The sequence below is a fragment of the Diorhabda sublineata genome, chromosome 3, assembly GCF_026230105.1.
Source record: "Diorhabda sublineata isolate icDioSubl1.1 chromosome 3, icDioSubl1.1, whole genome shotgun sequence".
NCBI lineage: Eukaryota > Metazoa > Arthropoda > Insecta > Coleoptera > Chrysomelidae > Diorhabda > Diorhabda sublineata.
The window spans coordinates 29,864,070-29,891,128 of record NC_079476.1 but is presented as its reverse complement, the minus strand read 5'-3'; the positions used below and the strand labels follow the sequence as shown (position 1 = coordinate 29,891,128).

Sequence of the window (27,059 nt, the reverse complement as noted above, 5' to 3'; positions counted from 1 at the left end):
TTATTAACTGTGTCTTTCCATTCAATTTCACTTAATTTCGTTGGTGCCACGACTGCTTAAAACTGCTTGTTTCCAATATACGAATTTCATATTTATTGCAGTTCGAACTATTTATTATAAAAACGTACTGAGTCGTCAATAAAGAAACAGAAAATGATCATGAATGAGAAAGTTAAGCAATTATACTCTTCATAAAATGACATAAATTTGTAGAAAATATCTTCCACTGCATCCACCTCAAGCCCTATTAAACTCTCTATTTTTGTATGAACAGAAGGTAAATGCCTGCTATAGGAAGAAAAAACTCAACCTCAAGCTCATCTAACTGAAAGGGTAAGTAATTCAAGGGAAAACCTTAGGGAAATATCTAGGACACTAGACAGTAAACTTCTTTGGAACAAACTCGAAAAGGAGATAATAACTAAAGCCATAAAAGCCCTGATGAAGTGTAGAAACTTTGCAGGGAGGAAAGATGAAAGAGGAAAGATCCTACTGCAGATATACACGGTAAGACCAATCACATATGGGGCAATAGTTTGGGGTACTAGAGCTAGTCTAAATACCACAAGAAAAAATCTCTCAAAGGTACAAAGACTGGTCTGCTTATGTACAACCTGGGCCATGAAATCATGCTCAACAGTTGCACGAAGAGTGATTCTAAATCTTCCACCTCTTTACATAGTATTGGAAAGCGTAGTAGGAAAAACATTACTTAGAATGTTCAGAGACGAAATCAACAAAGAAAAACCATCCCTAAATAATGATCAAGCCTGGAACATGCCTCAGGATAGTGCATCGAAAAATTTTAGCTTTGAAAAAAAATTTACCTCAATACAAGATGTATAGGTAAATAGGATCAAAACATTATACAAGAAATGAACAGAAATGCCATCAAGTGGTACACGAACGGATCTAAAACAGCAAATAGAACTGGAATAGGAGTGTTCGGGCCTAGAACTAAACACTTTGAAAGCCTAGGCAACACACCAAGCATTTTTCAAGCAGAAATTTATGCAATTGAAAAATGTGTTCAATTAAATCGAGAGAAGCTATCGCAAGCAGGTGATCATCAACCTGTCCAATAGCCAAGCAGTCATCAGAGGTTTTAGCTCCAATATCATAAAATTCAAACTAGTTTGGGATTACCTAGAAAAATTAAACGATATCCACATGCATACATACATAAATTCCACATAAAAAAACGCATAAACAAGTTGGTTGCTATAAACAAACGAATTAGTTTGTTTTTAAAACTGACCGATCCTGAAATTTAGACGGATTCTTTATTTTCTCGATCACAAATATTTGTGTGAGCGGAGGTGGTAACGTCACAGCTGTGAAAAATTAGGAGGTTTGAAACCAACCCCCATTACATTGACGACAATATTCATAACAAGAAATTTAACAAGTGAAACTACTACATGTAATTGTCAAGAAAAAATAATAATATATTGAGCTTGATAGTTGTATAATAAATATAATATTTTATTCTTAAGTAATGGCTATTACTGGCTCATTGAAAAACATACCACAATTTGTGAATCTAATCAGAGATATTGATTATTGTTGTTTGAGAATATAGCAGTGAAACATTCAATTTATCGAAATGTAGTTTCTAATGTACTTTATTAAATGAATTCCATTAATGAAATTGCAACTTCTAAGATATATAAAGATATCATTTTTAATAAATGTAACATCTTTAATGAGTAGTTCACATGAGAAGATACATTTTGTGATTTAACTTCATCAGATATATCTCAAGTAGATATATCTCAAGTACAGTATAAAAGATTAGTAATATAACATCCATCGAGCAGATTACTAATAAAATACATTTTACACAAGAAAATTATTTTGTAATAAACATAAACAGACCCTGTAAAGTATTAAAGTAGTAGAACTGAGAGATATTTAGAACGAAAACTGTTTTGCCTAATAGAAATAACGAAATCTAATGAAATTAAACAAAGTATCAACAATACCAAGTAAAGAGAAACGTTGTTGCGTATATTGGTATTGGTATTCAAGTACTGAATGTATAAAAATAAGCAGTATGTGGAAGTCACACGTGTAATGTCTACTTAGCCTCCGTCGACTGGGTGGTACCATTAGGTTCCTTGCCAGATTGTTGTAGTACTTACCAAGTCTTAGAGCTGTGACTCAACCAAAAACCACGTACCATTATAATATAACAATAAAATAATATAATAATCCTTATATCTATATAACGTTCACCTTATAAATAATAACATAATATTTGTATAATATAAATTCCCACAGATTGGAGACCGTCGCCCTTCTTTAGCACATTGCGACCCTTTAGTCACCACAGAGCGTATTCCTGGGATAGATTGGATATTTCTTCTCTCGCACTTTTCATTTGGGAGTCTTGAGCAATTACATTATTAGATACATACCAAGGGGCGTTTACTATACTACAAAGTATCAACAGTATGAGCAGAAATTTTTTTTTCTAGAATTTCGATGTTGGATATGGACGCTGTGCCGCATGGTTGTATCCATAAATCCATATTGGTTTCATAATCGCTGTACAACAACAATTTATTGTTAATTGACAACTGTGATCGGCGCCCTATTATCCAATATAGTTTACTGAATCTCAATCCTAATTGTTTACGTTTCGTGAATTGTATGTCCTCCAGCTAAATTTACGATCCAGATGTATCCCTAAGTATTTAACGTGCTCTTGTTTCTGTAAGAAATAGCCATTAAACGTGGCAGTTAGACATGTGTCCTTTTTGTGAGTATGTGAAAGGACTTGTCTTCATCTAGTTGCGTTATTGTTAGGATCCAGATAATGGTATCAATGCAATTTCTTTTATTTAATAAGTAACCCAATCACCTTGAAGCTCTAATTTAATATTTGTATCATTTATGAAATACATTTTTCATAATCACACTACCTCAAACACCTAATCCAAATACTTCCATCCAGTCGTCAGTCTTTTGCGCTGCTCGCTACTCATCCTAATTACTTATTCTGGATTTATTAGAGATATCCAACTAGACTCTTCTTTTTTGTGGTGCCATGTGATTTGCTCCTTTTTTATTTTGTTCTAGTGTTCCTTCAATTGGTTTGCTAAAGCTGTTTTTGCTGATCCACTAAATAGCAGACCGTCTTTTATTTTTTTGTTCTGCAGTCTTAGTCCAGTCGTTTTATCAGCCTTGGATCTCTTTTCTAGTGTATTCCGTGAACTACCTAAATGCTGAGGACTTTTTCTATATTCTATTGGTAAGCCCTTTGTGAGATCTGTTGGTTCCTGATGAGCTTCTTGACATGAGCTTTAGCAGTATATTCACACGCTATAAATGGATACAGCTTGATAGCAATAAGCATAGCCTTGATGAGGCAGATCTTGGTTTTTCATTCCAGTTTGGTCGTCCTCAAATGAGTCCGATGAGTCTTGTTCTTTACACATTTTCTTTATTCAATCGAGCTCATACTGGTATGGTTATATTTTATGTATGTTATATTTTAAAATAATGTTTTGACTAAGAAAGAAGCTTAAAATGATTAATTTGAAAATATAGCTCTTGTTTTGTTTCACTTGTAATATGCTCTAGTAAACTACTACTACAAAAAATAAGAATTACACAATGTATAATATCTACTCGAAGAATGGAGTTCATAAGCGTAACGAGTAAAATTTGAAAGTGCTTCCAAACTAGTGTTTTGTCTGATACTGTTCAACTTTTAAGGGAAAGAAACCGTTAAGTTATTTCATCCAACGACCTCAAACGTAGACAATCTAGGCTCAATTATAATTAAATATATATTGTAATGATACAGGTATTGATATATATATATATATATATATATATATATATATATATATATATATATATATATATCAATAATTTCATTATAAAATATTCACCTGTATATATAATAAGAATATTCAATTACTGATTACTAAGGTAAATTTTCTAGATATAAATTATATGTCATTACAAAATTATTTAAATTGATGATATTAAAAATAATAAGAATAATTTTCAAATTCTTACATAATATATGTAAGTCAAATTAACATAACTTAAAAACAGGAATTGATCTTTTCCTATCTTTAACCAGCTGCCAGAATTTGGATAGATTTTATTATAGAATCAGGCATCAGTTTATAATTAACTCTACTTTTTTCATTTCAGAAGTGAAGTGATGAATACACAGTTATACAGTTATGAATGGATGGAAAAAATCCAACTTCTTCTTCTTCTTTTAATGCTTATCAATTAATGGATGTTCGCGACCACATTTTTCATGGCTTCTCTATCTCTAGCGGTGTAGATCAATCAATCCAACTTATTTTGCTTAAACCGCGTTAATAAGGCCTGGGAAATGTTCATTCGAATTCGGTTTTAGACTAAAGTGGGTACAAGTGGCACACAACGCTTGAATAGCTCTCGCATGCATTTATTCTTCAGACAGTATATAGCAAATGCGTTCTTTTGATATACCGATACTCTCTTCTATTTCTGTAAGCTCAATCCGACGGTGATCCAGAACCATTTGTTAAACTTTTCCGATGATATCGCTAGTTTTCGCAGTTTTGATAAAGTCTCCTTACAAATTGTCTAATTATTTCTTATTTACGAAGGCGTTTTGCTATCCAAAAAAAATTTAACAGCTCGATCTGTCGCAAATGTATTTCCCAACTTATAATTGGATGTTTTCAGACAACCCTCGTGCTTCTAATTAAAATATACGACGGATTTGTGATGATATTACAATGATTATGACAAAACAAATAAAGTAGCAGTAATTTCAGCTTTATCCGTTCTTATGTAACGTCAAATACGATCAACTAAATTTACCTGCCGATTAGAAAGTAGTCATCACATAAAATTGTCACTTTCTAAATTTCCCTCGCCGACACCAGTTCACTAGAGACTTTAAGTAACACAAAACCGACAGAGTTAGATTTCCGCGGATTACCTTTCCGAGTTTTCTGAGACAAGAAACGAATTGCCGTACAGGCACCAGTTGAAAAATAAAGAATTTAGAGATAAACTAAGCCGAGTGTCACATAACCTGATGGATGGAAAACCATAGAAAAAATGGATTGTATGTCAGATTTATAACCTTACTAATAATACAATAACAAGAAATATGATAAACATTGAAAAAATAATTTGTTCTGTATATATTTGCTGAATAATTTGTTCCCTTGCCAAAAGTTATATTATATTGTTAAGAGAAATGAACAAAAAGTGAAGCTGATCTCATAAAATGAACGTTCCCATTCCAAGAAAAATGCCTGAAAATGTTTATAAATCACAATTTACCTCCATAGAAGTGAATTACATCGACAAAAGTCTGAAATAGAATAAAAAAATATTTGTTTTCAAGTACTTTAAAATGTTTCACTTCTCTAATCTCTTCCAGTGACAAATATCTCCTATTATAGTGAGAAATAATTTCTCCCCCATGAATTTTAACATGTCCAATTGATAAAGCAATTTTCCACAATTTCCGGTGTTTCCATAATAATACGAATAAAAAACTACACAATTATTATCGCTGTCAACTTTCCAAACTAGAATAGTTTAATTGTTGTTTTTGTTAAAACAGTTCAAATTCGTTAAATATTGATTATAATGGAATAGGAAATAAAATTATTTTTTAACACCATATGTAATGTGTTCTTAGTAGAACAATAAGTACTTCTTATCTAATGTTCTTTTTACACTAACTTAAATTAGTTTTTATGACAACTGTTTATTACAGTAGCTTATTTTCGATAGTTAATCGTGAGCTTCGGCCAATTAGCATTTTTCTGATTTAATACCAAGTTGTTTTTTTCTTTGTGAAGATTTCCTTTCGCCGTGTTAATCTCCTATCTAGGAATATGTCTTGGAATATAATAAATTTTACCTGAGTAGACTTTTTACGTTACAAAAATGTGAAATTGCTTGGGTACAGTAATTTTATGAGAAGAAATATAGAAGATGCTAGAGCAGCGGAGAGTAAATCAGAACTTGATTAAAAGTATTAGAAGTTTTATTACGTCATAGCATAAAAAATCATTAATATTTGAAATAAGTGGAGTAATATCTAAGGTTACATAATCGTCCATTGCTATACTAAGTTGGAATTTCCGGAACCGTTAGTGATATTCATACTGATTACACTGTTTACACTAATACTACACCAACACTCACAACTGGACTGTTTAACGCGCGTTTCGATAACCAAGTTATCGTCTTCAGAGACTGAAGGTAAACTGTTTACATTCAGTTTTTGAAGACGATAACTTGGTTATCGAAACGCGCGTTAAAGTGTCCAGTTGTGAGTGTTGGTATAGTATTAATGTAAACAGTGTATTCAGTATGTCCGTTGCTATTCACAAGAACCCCAGATGAGGCTAGAAAAGAAAAAGAAATCAGTCTAGAAAGATATAAAATAGGACACGGAAAATGGACAAAGTTACATTAACAGATATACACTACGCTTAAACCAAAATCTCCAGTTGTACAACCAAACACTCAAAAAATGAACTCTAACCCATATAATATAGAATCAAAACGATTATCATAAGCACAGAAACAAAGTCATACGGGATCAAAATAGGAAATATACAAATAGAACTTTTCAAATACCTTGTTTGAATGATAGAAACAGAAAAAACAGCAAACTCAGGAAAACAATTTAACGCGATAAAATCATCTTTTTTTGGGAACAATGAAATATCCAAGGAAATAATATTTATAAAAGAGTAGTCCGAAACATAGGCAACGATCGAGAATCGCGGCGAAAGATACAAACAGCGGAAGATTCCTCTGGAAAATTGAAAAAAAGACTCGATTAGACTATATCAGAAGCAAATAGATAAATATTAAAACAAAATCTGCAGAGAAATAAATAGAAGAAAATCAACATAAGATGGTTCCGTCATATAAAAAGGATAAGTGAAGGAAGTACTACTAGCAGAATATTAGAAGCTAGAACACTAAGAGCAAGAAATAAAGAAAGACCAAAAAATACCCGAATAGACGAAATTAAGAAGCCACTGAGAACAGAGAGGGGTACAAACAAAGGACCGATTGAAAAATAAACTCAACCCCACATCTGACTCCTATAAAGGTAGATAGACAAAAGGATGAAGTAATTAAGTAACTTTATGGATTGACGAATGCAAGCGAATTTGAAATATTTTTCTGAAATTACTTGGTTGCTCGATTTTGAAGAATAATCAAGAGAAATGAAGCCATCAACAATATGGTCCCAGTACTTGATGCCGAGGAGTTCAAAAATTCAAAAACCTTAACCCGTGAAGCCATTCAGCAATTTCTAGAAGATTATTTCTCACTAAAATGGCGGATATTAATCAAACCGTGAGAAATTCACCATTTTTGAACGTATGGAAGCGAAGAGGAAAGTGAAATATTTTATAGCATCCTTAGAAGAAAATATTTTTATAATGAGCTCACAGAATGGTCATTCTAATAAATTTTGTAAGGTAGAAAAATGGGGTATATGAATTATAAAACATTTATTTTTGAGAAATTTGCCATTTGCAGGCATTTTTGCTTTGATATGTCATGAATTTTTTAGATTGGTGCACTATATCTATGTCACAAACTTCCTAAAAAGTTTTCAACCTCATTTAACATATCTATTCTGAATTCCAGATAATATGAGACGAGTCTAATATCAAGTAAATTGTGTGCAAATAAATACTAACTTGGTGAGTATAACCCAGATAATCCATAAGGGAGATACGACCCTTATCAGACAGGAGAATTCGAAGGAAATTTATTCTCGATATCTAACTTCCTTCAATGATTTTGACGATTTATTTGAATAAACATCATATACACGGAACTTAGATTTATTCGTGATATCAAACTAAAATTAATTCTGAACAAACAACAGAATAGTTTTGAATCGTTTTTTCAATCTGAAATTTATCCAATTTATGATCAACGGTATTTGATAACCCTGTATAATACATGTCGTTTAAACTCAATAAGCCAGTAACAAAAAATAATATACATAGTCTTGTTGTTCAACATATCAAACAACAAAAATTAATTAAGAGCACATGTTTTGAATCAGAAAGTAGCGTGTGTTGGTATTTTATGGGTCAGTAATAGCAATGCGAAAATTAATTAAAATATACATTTTGAAGGACGGTTACCCAACCCTTCTGGCACAGAATAAGTTAACAGGATTTACTAGTCATATTGTTACCCTATATTAGAAAAATTTTAGATGGATTACGAAGCATTACGAATTTTAACGGTGACGAAAATGATAATATTATGTATAGATTTATTTATTATTGAATAAGCGATATTTAATACCAAGGCATATGGTTATATTTGTGAATAACCCTGATATAAGAATATTCTCATCAGCAGAGCCATACCTTAAGTTGATAACTGACATTAAATATGTTTATGGTTTTTAGCTGACTAACATGTTATGAAAACTGTTTACGATATCGCAATCCAATTAAGTTGACTAATCCTCTGGAAACCTTTTAAACTGTATTTAGTAGCTTAAATATAAAAATGTACGGATACTAATAATGTTCCTACGAAAAAAAATACAACAAAGTTCATGGTATACTAGCACGGCATGCTTTCCCTGTCGAAATATATATATTTTTTCACTTTTTGTGTCGCAAACGAAATTGTCCAATTCGAAAAGTTTCGCAGTTTGGAATAACGCCTGGTCCGAAACACATTTCCAACGAATTAAACTTGGATGATCGAAATTTATTAGGACCACAGAGGCCCGAAAGTTAGCATTTTATGTAACAACTCTTTTGGTTGCCATTTGTCTCCCTACTTCATTTTAATTCGACAACACTTTAGCCTCTTAGTATTCAAGACCGATTAATTCATTGGTTGTATAATATTAACTTTATACGTAGTTTTACTTGCCTCTAGCTGTTCGTGTTGGGTATTAAGAGATTATCCACAATTTAATAGACTCACAGATAGCTATTTTTTGTATTGAAAATACTAAATATATTCCACCAAGAAAAGAAAACACGAAGGTTGGAATTATGGAGTCTTGTTGTGTTATTTTATTGGATGATTTAAAAAATTTTATTGTGAGATATAAGAATCGTTTTCAGGATTTTCCTCTGCTAGGCTGGTATTGTGGTGATTTTAGGAAGAGGTTTTTGGTGTGGCATTCATCCACTGTACGTGCGTCCGTCTAGCATCGCGTGAGAAATTTAATTTTGAGAATAAGAATAATTAGGACAAATGCAAATGGACCGAAAAACGAATAACTTTTAACTAGCAGCAGTAGGAGGAATAGAGACGTTTCCTATTGGATTTTAAAGTCCAGAGGAAGAAAAGTTGGTGTTTGGCAAGAGTACTTTTTGATTCGATGAGCAGAATCACATAAGTTATTTAGAAGGCTCAGAATTAAGGTTGTCAACATTGATATATACGATGTTGCAGTGCTGAATCGGCACTTGTTTTAGCAGTATCTGAGAATCGACTGCCCGCAAGACAAGAGCTTCTTGAGTTGATAGTTGCGCTGTTTATTCGGTTATGGACCAAATGTAGTCTTTATAAGTATGAAGTGGGGTGGAAAGGTGAGCTGGTATGGATTTTCTTTCTATAAAATAGACTCGCCTGCGTACTCAAAGTAACATTTAGTTCGCCTGTCCAAAGTAAATATGAAAGTGGATCACAAATATATACGTGAGACATTTCTACAGGCATAATGTGTATGCAGAATACATGACTCTGTGACAGCTGATGTAGCGCAGCTAGGGCTATCAAATCAGTCACTTAGTCATGCAACATAAAAGTAACCCGTGTTGGATAGCGCACTTACCACTTACCTCAAAATAGCCGATGGGAATAATGCCCTACCACACTTTAGAGTAGCACAATAGATAGGAAAGCCAATCAATACGATGGACGCTACTGAAGTTAGATAGAGCCAGTGGCATCGAGGAACTATTTTGTGCCGGAAAAAAACAGAGTATTTGATTTGGTTGCACTATTTATTAATTTGAAATTATAAAGGTTTTTACTATATTAAATTCTACGTCTCGTATATAATATATACGAGGATGTATTGATATCTATTTAGCCTAGACCAGTACCATGCATAAACAAAATATTGCGTTACCGTAGCAACGAACAATAACTTATTAGAAGTCCACCGAAATTGTGAAAATCGAAAAATTGGAGTATCGAGCCATCATCAAGTACCTGTATTTAAAAGGGTTAAGAGGGTTGAGATTTACGAAGATATTATTAATACCCTTGGTGATCAATGTCCTTCGTATGCGACCGTGAAACATTGAACTGTAAGCTTCAAAACAGGTAAATTTTCCATTGATGATGATTACCGATCGGAAAGGCCAGTTTCTGTGTCAGTCCTTGAAAATATCGATGCAGTTCATGCAGTTCGAATTGGGCTAAAACGGATATCAGAAGCATTGAATATTTCATACGAACCCGTTATCATATAGTTCACTCAATTTGGATACGAAAAAAATTGCTGCAAAATAGATCCCGAAATGTTTGAATGTTGACCAAAAGCGTGCAAGAAGCATTGCGTTCTATCTGTGCTCGATTTGAAAACGATGTAGACTTCTTAAAGCGAATTATTACTATGGATGAGACTTGGGTACATTTATAGAAAAGTTCTTGCTCCAGTTTTTTGGGATTGTTATGGATTTTTTGGATGAGGGGAGAAGAATAACTGGAGATTACTATACGACATTACTGACCACTCTACGGGAAAAAATTAAAGACGTGGAAAGCTATCCAAGGGTATTTTATTTTTGCAGTACAACGCCCCTGTACACAAATCTCATGTTTCCATGCAAAAAAATCGTGATTTGGGGTTTGAATTACTAGAACGCCCCCTTATTCACCAAATTTGGCTCCATCCGACTATCATCTCTTTCCTCAACTGAAAAAAAAGTGTAAAAGGTCGTAAATTTTTTTCTAACAAAGAAGTAATAAAAGCTGTCGAGGTCTGGTTTGCAGAGAAAGAAGAAACATTTTTTTAAAAGGTCTCGTGATGTTGCAGGTTCGCAACGTAATAAATGTATCCAATTAAGATGAGAATATGTTGAGTAATAAAATATTTTGACATTGAAATTTTGTTTGGTTATATAGTAGGCCAAGAATTTTTCAATATATCCTCGTATAAAGGTGTGAAAAGAACTACTGCTGAGTTTATACTACCTTGTTAAAATGAATTGGCTCGTATTTATACTAATCACGAAATATGGATTGGAACCAGACATCTAATGAGAAATACTGATGTTGTAAACAGCATCTTGACTTGTTAAAAGAGAAAATACAAAATGATTCTGTAAATGATATATTATACTATAACCAGGAATATGTTTTAAATCCAAATTATTTCAAGATGTCAATAGCTCATGTAGAGCAAAGGGACTTACATAGACGTAGCAATGGGAACTTACATAGACGTAGCAATGGGAATATTACAAAACGCATCGTCAACAGAATATTGCCTAATGAGCTTTAAGGGTGAGCACAAGACCTAGCTAAAGCTGTGCGACGACAGTTAACCTGATTCACACATGGCTCAGTAAATCGTGAGACTGATGGTATCCAGCGTGTGGTGACAGTGACAATAGACTACTTTCAGGGTTTTGTATGTGTACTCTGTTGTCAGTATTTTGTACCGTAAACGCTGATTTTCTCTATATTCTACCGTAATATCTGGAGTATCACGATATTCCAGTGCTTTTCATTGTCTACATGCGTCCTTTTGTCTGTCCTATTTCCGAACCAGACTAGAAGAACTCTTCAAGAAAATAATAGTTGCCATGACTTTTGCTACAATTTTGATCTATTTTTCCATCTACTTTTTTTCTGCCGCTATTATAAGTTACTTGCATTCGTAGTAAATTGCTGTCTCCACTGTTCATGTCCAAACGATCTTTAATAGATCCAATTTCAAAATCTAGTGATGCAATTGGTGTAAAGTGTATTCATTTTCAAAATAGACAAATCATATAATCAACAATTACCATGTGGGAAGCCGCTTATTGGTCATCTCACCGTGAAAGTTCAAAACTCTAAACATCTGCAGTCGATGAATCGTTGGAATCAGCTTCACACTAAACATCGCTAGCTTACGTTTTAATAACGCTGTTATATTTTCATTGTGTTGTAGATTCGTACCGTTATTATTTGTTTATGGTCTTTTTCTACTTATGAGTTAATTTGTATGATTTTTAGATCAGCTGTAGTAAAAAATAGCATAGACTCAACAGATCAAATCGAAGACCCAAAAAACTTTTGAAGTGGAAGATTTTATTTTAAATGTTTATATTTATATGTTTAGTGTGAAAAGGAAAAACTAGAAAAGTAAGACTGTTTCAAAAAAGAAGTTGTACCAAGTGTCGCAAAAAAGGTGATTAGAGAATACAAGCGCAATCGTTCTCCAAACCAAAAACCAACCAGAATAACGTAAGTATTATTTAGAAGTTGAGCGAAATTGAAAAGAGGAAAAGTTCATGAATTTTTTTTTAAACAAAATACCAACTTTAGGTTAATGATGATCCCGATTTGAATATTACACAGTTTATATAAACTTTTGAAATATTCAAAATGTGTATATAAAAAACACGGGCTCTGCAATATCTTGATAGACAGGACTGAAATTATACAATGGAGGAGAGATTATTTGCTAGATGAAAGCATGTTGAATTGAGTATCGCAAAATATATTATTTAGACGAGGGTAAATGATGGTCGTACAACAGCAAGAGCTCGGATGGATAAAATTGAAACATCATTGAGAAGAGTATTTATAGATGGATTTTTAACGGAGCTCAAAAACCAATTAATTTACTTTAATAATTAATAATGTTTCATATTTTCATTGTTAGCTTGGAGGTTTATTGTATTTTTATATTCAGAAAAAGGCTGATAATCTGCCATATTGGAAGAGTAATTCGTTGAAGACGTTTTTTGCTCTTTTGAATTGAAAGAAATAGGTGATTACACGAAAAGAAATGGAAATTCATTTAAGTGATGATTCAAAAAAAAATTTTCACTGGAAGATAGCAGATTACTATCCAGAAAATCGAGTTTGCTAAATGCTAAAGTATAATAAGCTCAAATATTATAAAATGAAATGCAATAAATTCAATTTTGATGAAATAGTTAGACCTCTAAATAAAACTATACAAATTGATCCTCATTACGTCATTACCATCGAGAACTCAACTCACTTAAGCTTATATGGGCTGAAATAAAGAATTGTTGACAAGCATAATTCGATGTTTAAGTATCCAGATCACTTTTAATCGCGCCATAATAAAAATTACACCCGAGAAATGTAAAACATATATTTGAAAATAGAATGTGGTAACTAGATATTATTGTAGACAAACTGTAGCCAAAAATAATGATAAAAATGAAAGCAATTTCAGCTGATTAGATTAGGTTAATTTTTTTATTAATAGCTTTTGAACTTGTGCATTGAGTACTCATTGAATTATTTTTGTTGAGTTTATTTGAAAAATTAATGATTCAATATTATGTTGCCTTCATTTTATCAAGTCTATGTTGTTGCCTACTCTAGTAATGCTCTTGTTACTCATTAGAACTAAATTTTGAAAATTCGATGGAAAGAAGTCGGCCGACTCAACAATCAGGAAGTGTGGGCGTCTGGAACAGCAACACACTGATTTAGCAGTTGGCCGATAGTTTATCGATTATCAAGTTTAAAGGCAACCTTCTAGCCCAGGGCTTCTTAAACTGTGGGTCGCGACCCCCAGGGGGGTCACGAGACTACTGAAAAAGGGTCGCAAAGATCTGATACTTTTCAATCATTATAAATAGTATACACACTACGTACAAATATAAATACAAATAAAAATCATGCAAAATACTATTGTAGTTTTATTATAACTATTTTTTGAAAAAAGTGGCAATGCAAAACTGTTATGAAGGACCTATAAATGAAAATATGGAAGTAGCATTTAAAATAATAAATACAACGCGCTCCTCGATTTTCAACTGAACGTTTATATGGAGGAGGGGGTCGTTTAAAATTTCCCAAGCTTGAAGGGGGTCGCTATATAAAAAAGTTTAAGAAGCCCTGGCTCTAACCAATCATACTCTTTTATCGGCCGATACCAAATCGTTTTAATATACGTACTTACATTTGTCGTAATACTGATTAAAAGGCCGACCAAACTATCGATCTATAAAAAGTCTGTGATCAGCAGGGGCTCTAAGTGTTCCAATTGAAGTAATAAAGTAATTGATTTTTGATTTTAAACAAAGTGACCTTCATTATCCAGCCTATTATGAAAAATGGAACAATAAATACCGCTAAGAATTGTTCAAAGTATCCTAAATCATCACTGTTGTGAATTTTCCTTTTTATTCATAATTTTTATATATATTGCGTTATACAATATGTCTTTTATTTTATGTTCCATTAACGTATCTTCTCGGATTACCTAATTTCTGTCTTATATTAATGTGACTGTGAAGAGTCATAAATCTACTTTTTAACTTCTACTTACTATCGTACTCGTTAAGATTTATTGTACACTGACCGTCCCCTGACGGAACCAACGTCTAACTTAAGTGATTTTATTTGTCCCTTTGACTTGAAGTTCAATTAAGACATCAAATTACTCACCTTTATTTTTATATTGATCTGACTCTAGCTACCATAAATATAAATATAGCTTTTGTATACAATAGAATTAGTATTTAAGAGAGCATATACATGCATAGTGTGTTCTTAATAGTCTTTACATCCAACAGTAATCAGATTTTGTGTTAATAAATAGTATTTATTTAGTTATGAATTAAGTTATTTAACTCGTATCTTTATTACTTAATATACATGAATGAAGAAAATCTATTTTCAACAAAGTTCAGATGCGTTTTAATTTTAATTGCAGATATCAATGTTGAATAGAAGTACAATAGTTTTTTCTTTTAAAAACGATAAAAATCCTTGAAACATTTCTTTATTTTTAAAAAAAAGATGTTAGACGAAAACGCTCTCTACAAATATTTAAATTACACCTAGAAACTTATCAACATATTTTTCAAGTATATATTTAATAATTACTCAAGTTTATTATACCGCAATATCTTCAGTACATCATGCTTTTTATTCAGTGGATGTCTGGTGTAATCTTATCACATGATTTATTAATATTCCTTTTAAGTGGGTGCTTATTGTTTGCTACGAATATTCAAAACAATATACGGCGACTTATATCCTCAGAATATTTATAGAAGTGGAAGAGTATATTCATGTTGTGAGGGGCGTTGTTACTGACTTGGGAAAAGACGTTTTAAAATTATGTACAGAAGACAGTCTGGTACAATAAATAATAAAAGTTTTATCTCTTGGAAAAATCTTCTAAAAAAAGACTATTGCGATGGAAACTGATTATATTATCCATAATTTGCAAAAAAATTATTCATTAATTTATTTCTATTGCTGACATTAAATTGATAAAACGTAATTATTAACTGCATTGAATTTTTTGGCCATTTTAGCGAATATTTTCTCTTGAAAAAAAATTAGTTTTTGAAACAGGTGAAAATATTGACGTTTCTACCTATTTCGGTCTTTATATGATTTAACATTGATAATTTTAAGATTTGGGAATGAAAAAAGTTGTTGCGAAGTCCGGTCAATTTAGACATGAAAATAGTGGTCAAATAACAAAAACTCCCGGAAAACCCAATATTGGTGGAGCTAGGGTTTACGGTTACAAAAAAAGTTTTAAAAATCCTCATCGATCCTATGAGTGCTACAAAAGTTATTCGGGGTCAATTGTCAAAGTTTGATATTTTTTGGATTTTTCTCAAAAAAAGTAAGTTTTATCAAAAAAACTTCAAACCAAAGTTGTAGATATTAAAATTTTCTACAAAAATTATTTCTACGATTTTTTTCCTAAGAGTTATCATTCCTGAGATACCACGATCCTAATTATACATGTTGTTTGTTTCTCTTCTATCTATAATATTCACACAAATTGATTTCATACAATACACACACTATACACACAAACAATAATTATGGAAGGAATTCGCTTTCTTTTTGCGTTTAAAGAGCTCCAAAAAGTTACTTGCATTGAAAAATACCGATACTTAACTTTTGTAAAAAATGCGCGGAACAAGTACAACTACCATGTCTTCTTCTAATATAGGCATCTGCTATTCAGCACTTGAATCGAGTATACTATCAAGTTCAAACTGAGCCCAGAAGACTGGGGTTGGAAATTGATGGATAATACTCTGAAACTGATTAAAACTTAACTCCCACCTGCTCCAGAAAAACTCCTCAACACTATTTTTTGCAATTGTAAAAAAGGTTGTAGTGACAAATGTGACTGTAAAAAAGTCAGGTTGCTGTATTCCCCAGCGTGTACCAATTGCCAAGGTCAGTCCTGTTCAAATGTCCAGTTGAGTACAATAGAGGAAGACTCCTCTATTGTATCCTGGAAAGACCAATAACTCAGCCACATTTTAATAATTTATGAACATCCAGCAAGACGAAGAGGAAGAAGAAGAAATTGAAGAAGACATGACAGTTGACGTAGACTTTCGAGAGTATGAGTCTGATTAAAATATCTAAAGAAATCAAAACAATAATCAATAGCAATATAAATAATAAGGTAATATCTAGAACTTGACGGGTATTGTTTCCTTAAACTATCCTAAAATTGTCATGACAGTTAGTGGAGTAGGTCTACAGGGGACAACACCATCTTCCACCCTAAGCCTAGTGCCCATACTTGCCTGACCTGCCCCGGTGTTCTTATTTCTACACATGAGGCATGAAGGTACACCGATGCGAGAACATTGAAGAGGTAAAGAAAAAATCGCTGCTATTCCATCAGATGAGTACTACACTAGATGCTTTGAACAACACCAGTGGGAGTATGGAGGATGTTTTGAAAGGGATAGCGTTGCTCTGTGAAAAAAATTGAGGTTAAATACATTTTTTAAAAATAATTTCGATTATTTTGGGGGTTCTCCCTCATATATGTGGGCATTAAAGATATATAGTTGAAACACAATATAAAATTATTCTTTTTATAATATAGATTTGAATATTCTGGCAAAATCACATAAGGATTTTAAGTTTTTTGACAGAAATCAAGGACCATCGAAATCATGGCTTAGAAAACTGTATATCTAAATATTTTATGCTTTTCCTAAACTAATCATGCGTTAAGTTTTCCAATATATTCCAATTTCAGACATTCCAATTTTCTCGAATATTTTCTATTACTCTCGAACATATAACAGTTCCAGGATATTCGATAACCGCATGCTCGTAAAGGTAGAATTAAAGGAAAAAGAAGAATAATCTAACCAACCTAACCTCTAATTATTATTGGTTTAGATGGGGAAAATATTCGTTATCATTATTTTTAGAAAATCAAAGAAATTTCAATGCATATTTTAGATTTGGGTTCATAAATCTTCTTCTTTTCGCCATTAAAAACGGGTTCTGTATGAAAATAAAACGTCTTTTAATCTCTAACTGCTGAATTACAAACACGGTTGAAAGAAAAATGCGAACTTGGGGGAGATAAATAGTCGTTTTTTTCGAATAAACGTTCCTATCGAATGAGAATGAGCAGTTGTGTCAATAATATGATGCCAGATATTTTTCTCGAATAGACCCTTTGCTTTGATATATTTAACGTAGATAGATATTGATAGTCACAGAAGTAAAGTTAGCTAGTATGACAAAAATGGCTTTGTTCATTTTCGAAAAAAATTTTATATCGTGTCATTTGACATGAGTCAAAAAAATAAAACGTCAAATTTGAGAACGTTAAGGATTTGTCAATAATTTTTTTCTAAAGATCTAGGTTTTATATAATTTAACTATGGGACACATAAGAAAAAAAAGAAAATTAATAAAAATCGAAATCGACTCAATTTAAGTAGGTATAACTTTTAAATCAACTAGACAGTCTATCAAAAAAAACAATTCTTACTGAAAATATTCAAAATGTGGCCCGTTCACTATCTGACATAGTCAAAAATCAGAGTAGACCTGATTTCCAGAGTTATATAAGTCATTTCATGTTTAATACGCTCCAATAAGTCTTCTAAATTGTCTGGTCTGTCAACGTAGATCCGACTTTTCGCAGAAAAAATCGATAGGATTAAAATCAGGTGTCCTGAGTATCGACTACATTGATACACGTCTTCCAATACCCCGTCTTTCACACTGGTTATCCAGAAAATATCAAATATTAACACCTAATGTAGTGGTGCACCTTATTGTTGTAACCAAACACTGGGATCCGTATTTTTCCCGAAATTTGGATCCGGAAATGCTAAAATTAGGTCTAGAACCACTGTCATACAACGAAGTTCAGCTTTAAAATTCCCGCGAAAGAAATTAGGACCAATATCTTCTCTTGACTATTCCTATCCAAACATAAATTGGGGGGTGTCGCTGGGTGTGTTTTATCTGATCGGGATTTAATCAGTTTAATGTACCACTTGAACAAAACGTCGCGTCACTTCGTTTGAAAATTTGGATTTTCATATGTCCCAAGAGTATTTCACAAAATTCCCAATGTGTGTTTCATTAAATTTTGCAAAATTTCTGATTACTGTGCTTCCAGCAATTGGAAGAATTCCAAAATATGTTTCTTTGAATGAAGCACATGCTTTCACACATGATTTCCCTATTCCCGTAACATACCATCATTAGAATTTCTATCATAAGAGCCATAATTATAAAATTCGTATGAAGCTAATTGTAAAACTGACACTGACAAACAGTAGTTTTTAGTAAGTGAAAAAATTGATAAAAACATACCTTCTGACTTGGGAACTCTAAGTTGTAATTCTTTTAATTATCATATATTCGAAATTACGTGTATTTATTTTGTTTTTTATATAAATATTGTATGAATTTCTCAATTTTTTCTTATGTGACGTGTTTGTACATACTATTTTCGAAAATGTACGTTTTATAAGTTTTTTGCATTACTTTATCATAGCTCCGTATAATAAAGTCCAAGATGGATTATCGTTGAATTGAAAGAAAAGATCCTCTGTGGAAATATTATTTAGGAGTATACCTGAACTGAAAAACGACAACAAAGTAACAAAATAAATTTATGTTCACCTTCAAAGTCGATTTGCAAATTCCCTTGAGCTGTCGCTATTATTTGCAAGGTTTCGTTAGTGCTGCTTCTACCATAATAAATCTCGGTGATTGATGACGGTGTATACAGGCGATATTTTGAAGTCCCATATGAAAATGAGTTGTTCATTAAGTTTTCGGTCTGGGGTGTTGTTGGGTAACCGTGCGTAAAATACGAGAATGTGACGCTAATAAGAAAACCTCCTGGTTCCCACAGCATTTCACAACTTAATTGAGTAGGGAAAAAATATTTCAACAATGAAAATAAGTCCATCGAATGATTATTATCATATGTTGTAATAAAATTCCAAGGAAACTCAACAAAATATTAGAAAAACAGAATAAACTTATTGTCAACACATTGTTGATTATAGTAGAGTAGAATGAAGAATTATAAGAGAAATAACCAAATAAAATTTTTACAGACCGCGACTTCTGAAAACTAATATCACACTGCCAATGGTGGTTTTTTTGCCTTTATCGTAGAGTCACTCAAGGTTTCCACCACCGATTTCGTTAAACCTCGATCGATTTTATAAAAATTAGTGAATAGTTAAAGGATACCTCAAGAAATAAACCTTTTATATATCCTGCTTATTGTACTTATTGCCGATATTCCACGATAATTCTTGCATTTTAGTTTGTTGCCTATGTATAGATGTGATGTAAGCTGTTTTCCAGTATTCTGGTATATTTTCAACATTTATGTATTTTGTAAAAATATAAGCTCATGATTAGAAGAATTTATTTGTTCCATTTTTTATTAATTCAGCTTTCATCCCACCTGGACCCGCGGCTCTCCTATTTTTTAATTGCTTCGCTCTATTTGTCACTACTGTTGAATCTATGTGGTCTATCCTTAGTCAGAAGTGTACTATAATGCTAAACCTATCCATGTACGGGTATTAGCTGTAGTGATGTGTTATTATTTTCGTTAGGGAATATCCTTGTTTCACTGCGCTTTCGCCCTCCAAGGTATGCCTCCATCTCTTGATATTTTCTATCCCAAGTTGCTGATTTTCTTTCAATAATCTTGCTTCTTGTTTCTCTCTTCTTGTCTCTATATTTTTGGTGATTTTCTTCTTCTTTGTATCAACCAGTTTTTCCGTTTCAGCATTTAACCAATATTTTTATTACTCTGTGAATTTTCTTTGACGCATAAAGCTTCTTATGCAGCTGTTTTAATGCTTTATAATACATTATTGTGAATTTCCTGCGGTGATTTTCATCATTTATCAGATAATGGACTAATCTTCTTTGAGACAAGTATTTATCACTCTCATGTAGTAGACTGTTTAAGTTATACTGTTCATCTGTAATATTTGTAGTGTGGTGATTCATATTTGTGGCTGCTTCTATTGTGTTTATATTGAGTTGAAATTATATTTTGCCTTGAGTGAGTGATGATCCGATATGTTACAAATTTCTCTATGATCTCGTACATCTTTTACCTTTAGCAATGTGTGTTGTTCTATTACTGTATAATCAATTATTGATTTTAAGTTTCTTGTGTACTGTGTCCATGTATACTTGTATACGTCTTTGTGTTCGAAATATCCATTGCCAATTTTAAGTTGATTTTGGTTAAATAGATTGATGAGTCTTTCTCCGTTGTCATTATATGCTTCTTCTCCAAATGGTCTCACCATATTGCTAACCGTCATTTTTTCGGTTCGACTTTCTCCAAAAATTATTATTTCCCTGTTGTCATCTACTTTCAAAAATTCCTTATTCAATGTTTCACAAAAACTATCTTTCTCACTTACAAAAGCGTCATTTCATACACCATAAACTCCAAAGTTTATGTTGTAAGATATTCGTATTTATTTTAATAGTATTCTCATTAATTGCATCTAAATCTGTTATTTTTTTCTTCATTTCTTTTATCGCCAACATAGACACACCTCTACACGCATGTTTATCTTTGGATACGCCAATGTAGAAGTGAATGTAATTGACAAAAATTTCTGTAATTTTGCCTTCCTCGTTTATCTCAGTTGATGCTATAATTTCAAAGTTATGTTTATTTAATTCGTGTACAATGTTTGTCAATTGTCGTTTGCCCCCCTGTGTGTTTATCGTACCAACGTTCATTTTCATTATATCATCATATATTATCATCATATATTATCATCATTCAATAGTCACTTCTAGTTTATTTATCCTAAGATTCAAGTTTTTGAGGAAAATAATTTCTTATCGACCTCCCAGACCATTCGAGAAATTCAATAAAACATCGAAATTGCATCTACCTATCTACACTACTCCTATCAAAATAAATTTTAGTAAATTTTAGGTGATTTTATTCCTTATATTCGCTGGTAAGTTTTTCTTTGCTTTTTTTTGTGTTCACAACAATTTCAGTTATTTTTATGAATTTCCTTTTGTTTTAAGCAAATTTTGTATGATAGGTTTCATATAAATTCGTATTTCCTATTTATTTGGCGAAGAAAACGAAAAGAATAGAACAGACTCCAGTTTGGTGATTTAAAAAATATAAATTCAACTTTTTTTTGTTGCAGCATAAGCTCCTTTTGTTCAAAATCTGTTCTTTCTACTCATTCCTTCTTCCGTAATTTCCATCTGTGTTCCCGTTCCCTTCGACATTTCATTTTTTTCCCGCAGTTCTACAGCTGCCAGGTTGGTGGTGTCTACCAACAAGGATCCTACCAGCAAACTACAAATTTAACTTACTCCAACATCTGGGAATCCAGATGAGGGCTGCAACCATACCGGATTTCCATAGATAAGTGCCAGCCTTATCTTTAATATATAAATAAATCTGAGTTGTTTTTAATGTATTACTGCTATTGTTTGTTTTGCTCTCTTGGATACGTAGTTAATTGGAATTTACTATTTTTTCAATAAATTTATTTGTTGCTGCAACTTTTTTTATTGTTCTTAGCAATAAATATTAATTTGGATAACCGTGTCCGGGGATGGTTTCAGATTGTTCAATTTTTAATTTAATTCATAAGGTGTTTCCAGTTTTTCCTCCTTTTTTTATTAATTTATATTTATATAACGTCGTTCGATGAAAAGCTGGCGACATTCAATTGAATATTAATTGTTCACCTTATCTTAGGACCAGTAATCTTCCTGAGGAAAAGTCTCCTGCCGGGGAAATAATTAAGGTTATACTTTTTTTCTATGCCATTGTCATTTACTTTTAGGACTGTCCCTTTCCGAGAATACCATTAGGCTTTGTTTGCATTTTTAAATTTCGTTTTAGATGAAATAAGGAGCAAGCCCATTGTCATTATTTCGAATCACAAAATTATAAAAAAGTTATTGTTCGCACGGAGAAGACAAGTTTAGAAATTTGTACACAATCAACGTTATTTATTCTGTAATCTTTGTTTATATTATAAAGTGTTTAATAGTTTCAAAACAAACTTTATCTTTTTCAAAGTAGTGATTTTTTGCTCACAATAAAGTCTTGTAACAATTCATGCCGTGAATATAATCAAGGATCTTACACGAAATCTCACTTGTTAAGCTATCAAGTTGAAATTTTATTGATAAAATACGTAATTTAAATAATTGTTAACTTCGGTACCGAATTTCAGTATATATGTTTATAATATCAGTTTTGTTTGGAAAATGAAGGATACATCCAACTAAACAGAAAGGAAAGTGTCAAAAATATATATTACTCCATCACTATTAAAAGGGCCTTGTGCTTTACTATATTTTACTAAATTATAAATTATCCGGAAAGTTATCTAGATAATTGCAGAGCTAGGGTAACTTGATACTATTTTATTATAATTTGATACTTCATGGAAATTCTCGACTATCAACACAAAACTTTTCCAAGCCTTACTTTCCTGAACAGTAATAACTTTGATAAAATCAGTATCTTTCATCATCGCCGTATTTAAGGACCATCAAATATTCCACCTTTCAACTTTTCCATTCTAAGCTCCGGAAATTTTCTACAAACAATCTCCTCACTCTAAAGCTTTGACAAATTGCTTGATCATTTTTCACTTGATATGTAGTCTGAAGTATGATTTTTTCTCTGCTTACCTATGGCTCCCTTATTACATTGGCTTCGCAAACAGTTAAAAACTTCTTACTCTTTCTCGCGTTTCGTTATGTTGTAATTGTTTATTTTGAAAGGTAGATGTATCAACATCTTTTCCACTTTCACTGTTAGACTGTACCGATTTCCGTGAATTTGGCAACATCACTGTTTCTGAGGGCATGCGAATTACTTTCGAAAAGTAAATGGACCCAGAGAGATTTTCATTGGGTAATACAGGACATTTCGTAGTCTGTGAGTCTGGATATTTGCACGTTTAAGTTTGATTTGATCCTTCGACCCCTACGTAAAAGTAACACCCAGATTATAGGAATTTAGAAGTCTAATACATGACGTTTTCTTACTCTCCACGACCATGAAGACACAGAACAAAATCTGCAGTGTTTCTTTTTTTCTTCGTGACGAACTGATGCTTTAAAAGACAAGATAAATATATTAGAATGTACTAGTAAATACTTCAAGCCTAATTATTACTGGACAAATAAATTTTACTTCTATTAAGTCGATAAATATTCAAATTATCCAAAAGATATCCAAAAATTATAAAAATAAGAGGACATTCAGTACTTTCATTAATATATTCGTGAAGTAATCACGTGAATGCAGTGCAAAAGAAGTTTTTTGTTGAGTGCCTAGAAAGTGGTCTAATTCATTGTAATAATCCATATATAATAGTCTGGTCAAATCAGACCAAATAGTAAGAATCAAGTTACATAAATTCCTACCTAGCTGAAAATTAGTAAAATTGTTTAAATTATAATTAAAAATAAAATTTCTCATCATTCCCGTGTATGGAAAAAAATTTATTCTAGGTCAAAGGTCAAAAAATTGGGTTCTTCGCGATTTTCAGCAAAACGGTAAGTTTCAGCATGAAAATACTTCAGACAAAACTTGTAGATCATAAAATTATATACAAAAAATTTATCGATCCTTTTTTTCCTACGAGCCACCGTTTCTGAAATATAACGATTCAAAAAGTAGTACTCGACATTATATGCATGAATGTATAATACATCTCTAGAGTTGTAATATATGTTGAAATATCTTTACACTTAAAATATCGTAGATATTTTACAAAGTTACTGTCGTAACGGCTCGAACTCCAGCTGAAAAACTATTTTCATTTTAAAACCAGGAAAAGCTGAACATCAATCGGAAAACGGAAAAAGTTTATCTATATTTGCAAAGTATCAAAATCATACACTATTTTTATTCGCAATAACTATCTGTAACACGACATCTTAATTTTACTGGAGAGGTAGAATAACAGTAAAATGTTTGAAAATAAAGATTAAGTTCAATGTACTAACTTAACTCGACTCGACTAAGTTGTTACCATCATTCGCTTTCTTCTTTCTATGTACAGAGCTACTAAAAAACTACCTGCAAAGGTAACTTTCGATTTGCCTGTCTCGTTAAAAATACTAAAGTAAAAAACAAATTCAATTGGCTTGTATTCCTCCAACCTCAGTTGTTGCTCATAAACATCTTTTTCGGGTATATCAAGTTCAAGTGTAGCTTGGTTATCTCGCTAGGGTAGCTAGACCCTACGGACTATTGAAGAAACAAGAACAAGAAAAAGAATTTGAAAGTTACGGCTCGGACGATTACATTTCACAACTTTTTTCAATTTAATCGCTTTTATCTTTTCAATATTTGCTAATTTCCATTACTTTACAATATTTACAATTAAACATGATCGGAACAGACCTATGGAATAGGCCTTCTGGGGAAACCTACTACCTTTTTGATTACAAGCAATTTCATCATTTAAAAGCTTATGTACTAAGCTATTATAGATGTAAAAACTATTGTTGGCCTCTTTTTGGTCTCTTGTTGCGTATGAATATTTTTTTTAATATTCTTGATATTATTCTGTAGAAAGGTGGGAAGAATGTTCCTTTTTCGACATTGTACTAGGAAGCATCTTCCGTTATATCCTTCCGCCATTTTCACTTTGATTTTGGACCATAATTTGAAATTTTAACAGCTAATTAACCATAAGTTCTTCTTCTTCTTTTCTTATTGGGAACGTGGCAATGAAACACCAAAGTATACTAACTTTAATATATTTTCCGAGCTTTCGAATACTTAATACTGAACATCATTTGCCTATTAAAATTCCACGTCATTCCTAATCTAACCAATTAAATATTAATAAAAAGTCCTTAAGTAACCAGAATCAATATTTCAATTAATCAATATTTCTATCAACGTCATTTTGAATATTGAATTTTGAATCCTATGAATTTAAAATTTTTACAAGAATTTATTCAATTTAAAGCCGCCTCAAATCTCAATCAATTATTGTAAGTAAAATTTTATTATTGTTATACATTTATACATATTTTTCATATCCTAGACGATGAATACATAAGTATTCGAAAGTGCGGAAAATATATTAAAGTTAGTCTACTTTGGTGTTTCATAATTTAATTTCTTATTTTTTAGACCTTTTATATACGTTTATTCTTCTAAATGTTCTTGATTTTAGGTCTCTTCTATTTTAAAATTAGTTTGTTTTCAATAATTTTTGAAAGAAAGATAAAAATTGACGTGTTTCGATTTGTTTAAGTCTTATTCGAAATATATTTTAATATATTATAACTTTATTAGGCAGTTTTTTCAATGAATCTTGGTAGAAAAATGTTGTAAAATGGTTTTAGTTTTTCTAAGAAAATATACGAGCTTATTAAAGCACGGCAATAATGTAGGCGTCAATCGCCGTGTTATTGACAGCACTGCTGTCTCTCATAGATCTCCACTCGGATCGACCGAGCTATTAACATATAATGAAACTGTGCTTGATAATAGATATTTAATATTTATGTATGATAGCTATAATTCTATTGAACGTATAAAACCATCTAGAAATTGTTATAGTTTACAAAACATTGACTGGATTAATTCAATAAAATAATACAACCAGTTACATCCAATTTGTTCGAGATTATACAAACGAACAGGTGATTGGTGTAACGAAAGTGATATAAAAACCAATATCTACTTAATTGATGAGTTAAGGCCGTATATCATTATGCAGTTTCCAATATAGTTTTCTATATAGTTTTCAATGTTGACAAAAACTGTATAGTGTACAGCTTGAAGTTTTCGATATCGAATACTATTCAGAAATAGCGTTCCCTATCATTTTTCTGTACAGTTTCTGTTTTCGTAAATTCTAATGTAGAAAACTACGAGGGCCATTTTTTCAAGACATTTTAATAAAAAACAAGTTCATATAAAACAATAATTTTATTACCAAAAGATTGGTACCCTCATTTTTCGACATAATCAGCGAAGAGATTGAGACATTTGTCATATCTGTGGACAATCTTTTCAATACCTCTTCAAAGAAAATTGCCGCCAATGAATTATTCAAGTCGAGTACAAAACAGACCCCTGAAACTTCCGGAAATTCCGTAGACAAAGTAGTAATAGTAAATCTGCGGTTTTCTTAAACCAAACTGTCAACTCGTTGAACCAGGTCACCTGAAACGACAAATTTCCATCATTGGATCCCATTCATCATGCACATAATTATAATTACGGCCATCTTTAAACTTTCGATACCATTCACGCACAACATCATCACTCATGAAGTTTTACCCATGATGTAAAAACTACAAGGTGTGCTATAGCGCACCAGGTGGGAAGCAGCCAATGAAAATTCGCTCTCAAAACGACGCGCCAATTTAAAACATTTGAATTGAATACATGATGTAAAGATTACAAGGTGTGCTATAGCGCACCAGGTGGGAAGCAGCCAATGAAAATTCGCTCTCAAAACGACGCGCCAATTTAAAACATTTGAATTGAATACATGATGTAAAGATTACAAGGTGTGCTATCGCGC

General features: G+C 32.0%; 1 protein-coding gene across 1 annotated transcript in view; it reads right to left on the bottom strand.

Annotated features, from left to right (window-relative positions):
* LOC130441887 (somatomedin-B and thrombospondin type-1 domain-containing protein) overlaps positions 1–27,059 on the bottom strand; it is a 198,624-nt gene that overhangs the window by 147,253 nt on the left and 24,312 nt on the right. The gene's annotated exons all lie outside the window — the stretch shown is intronic.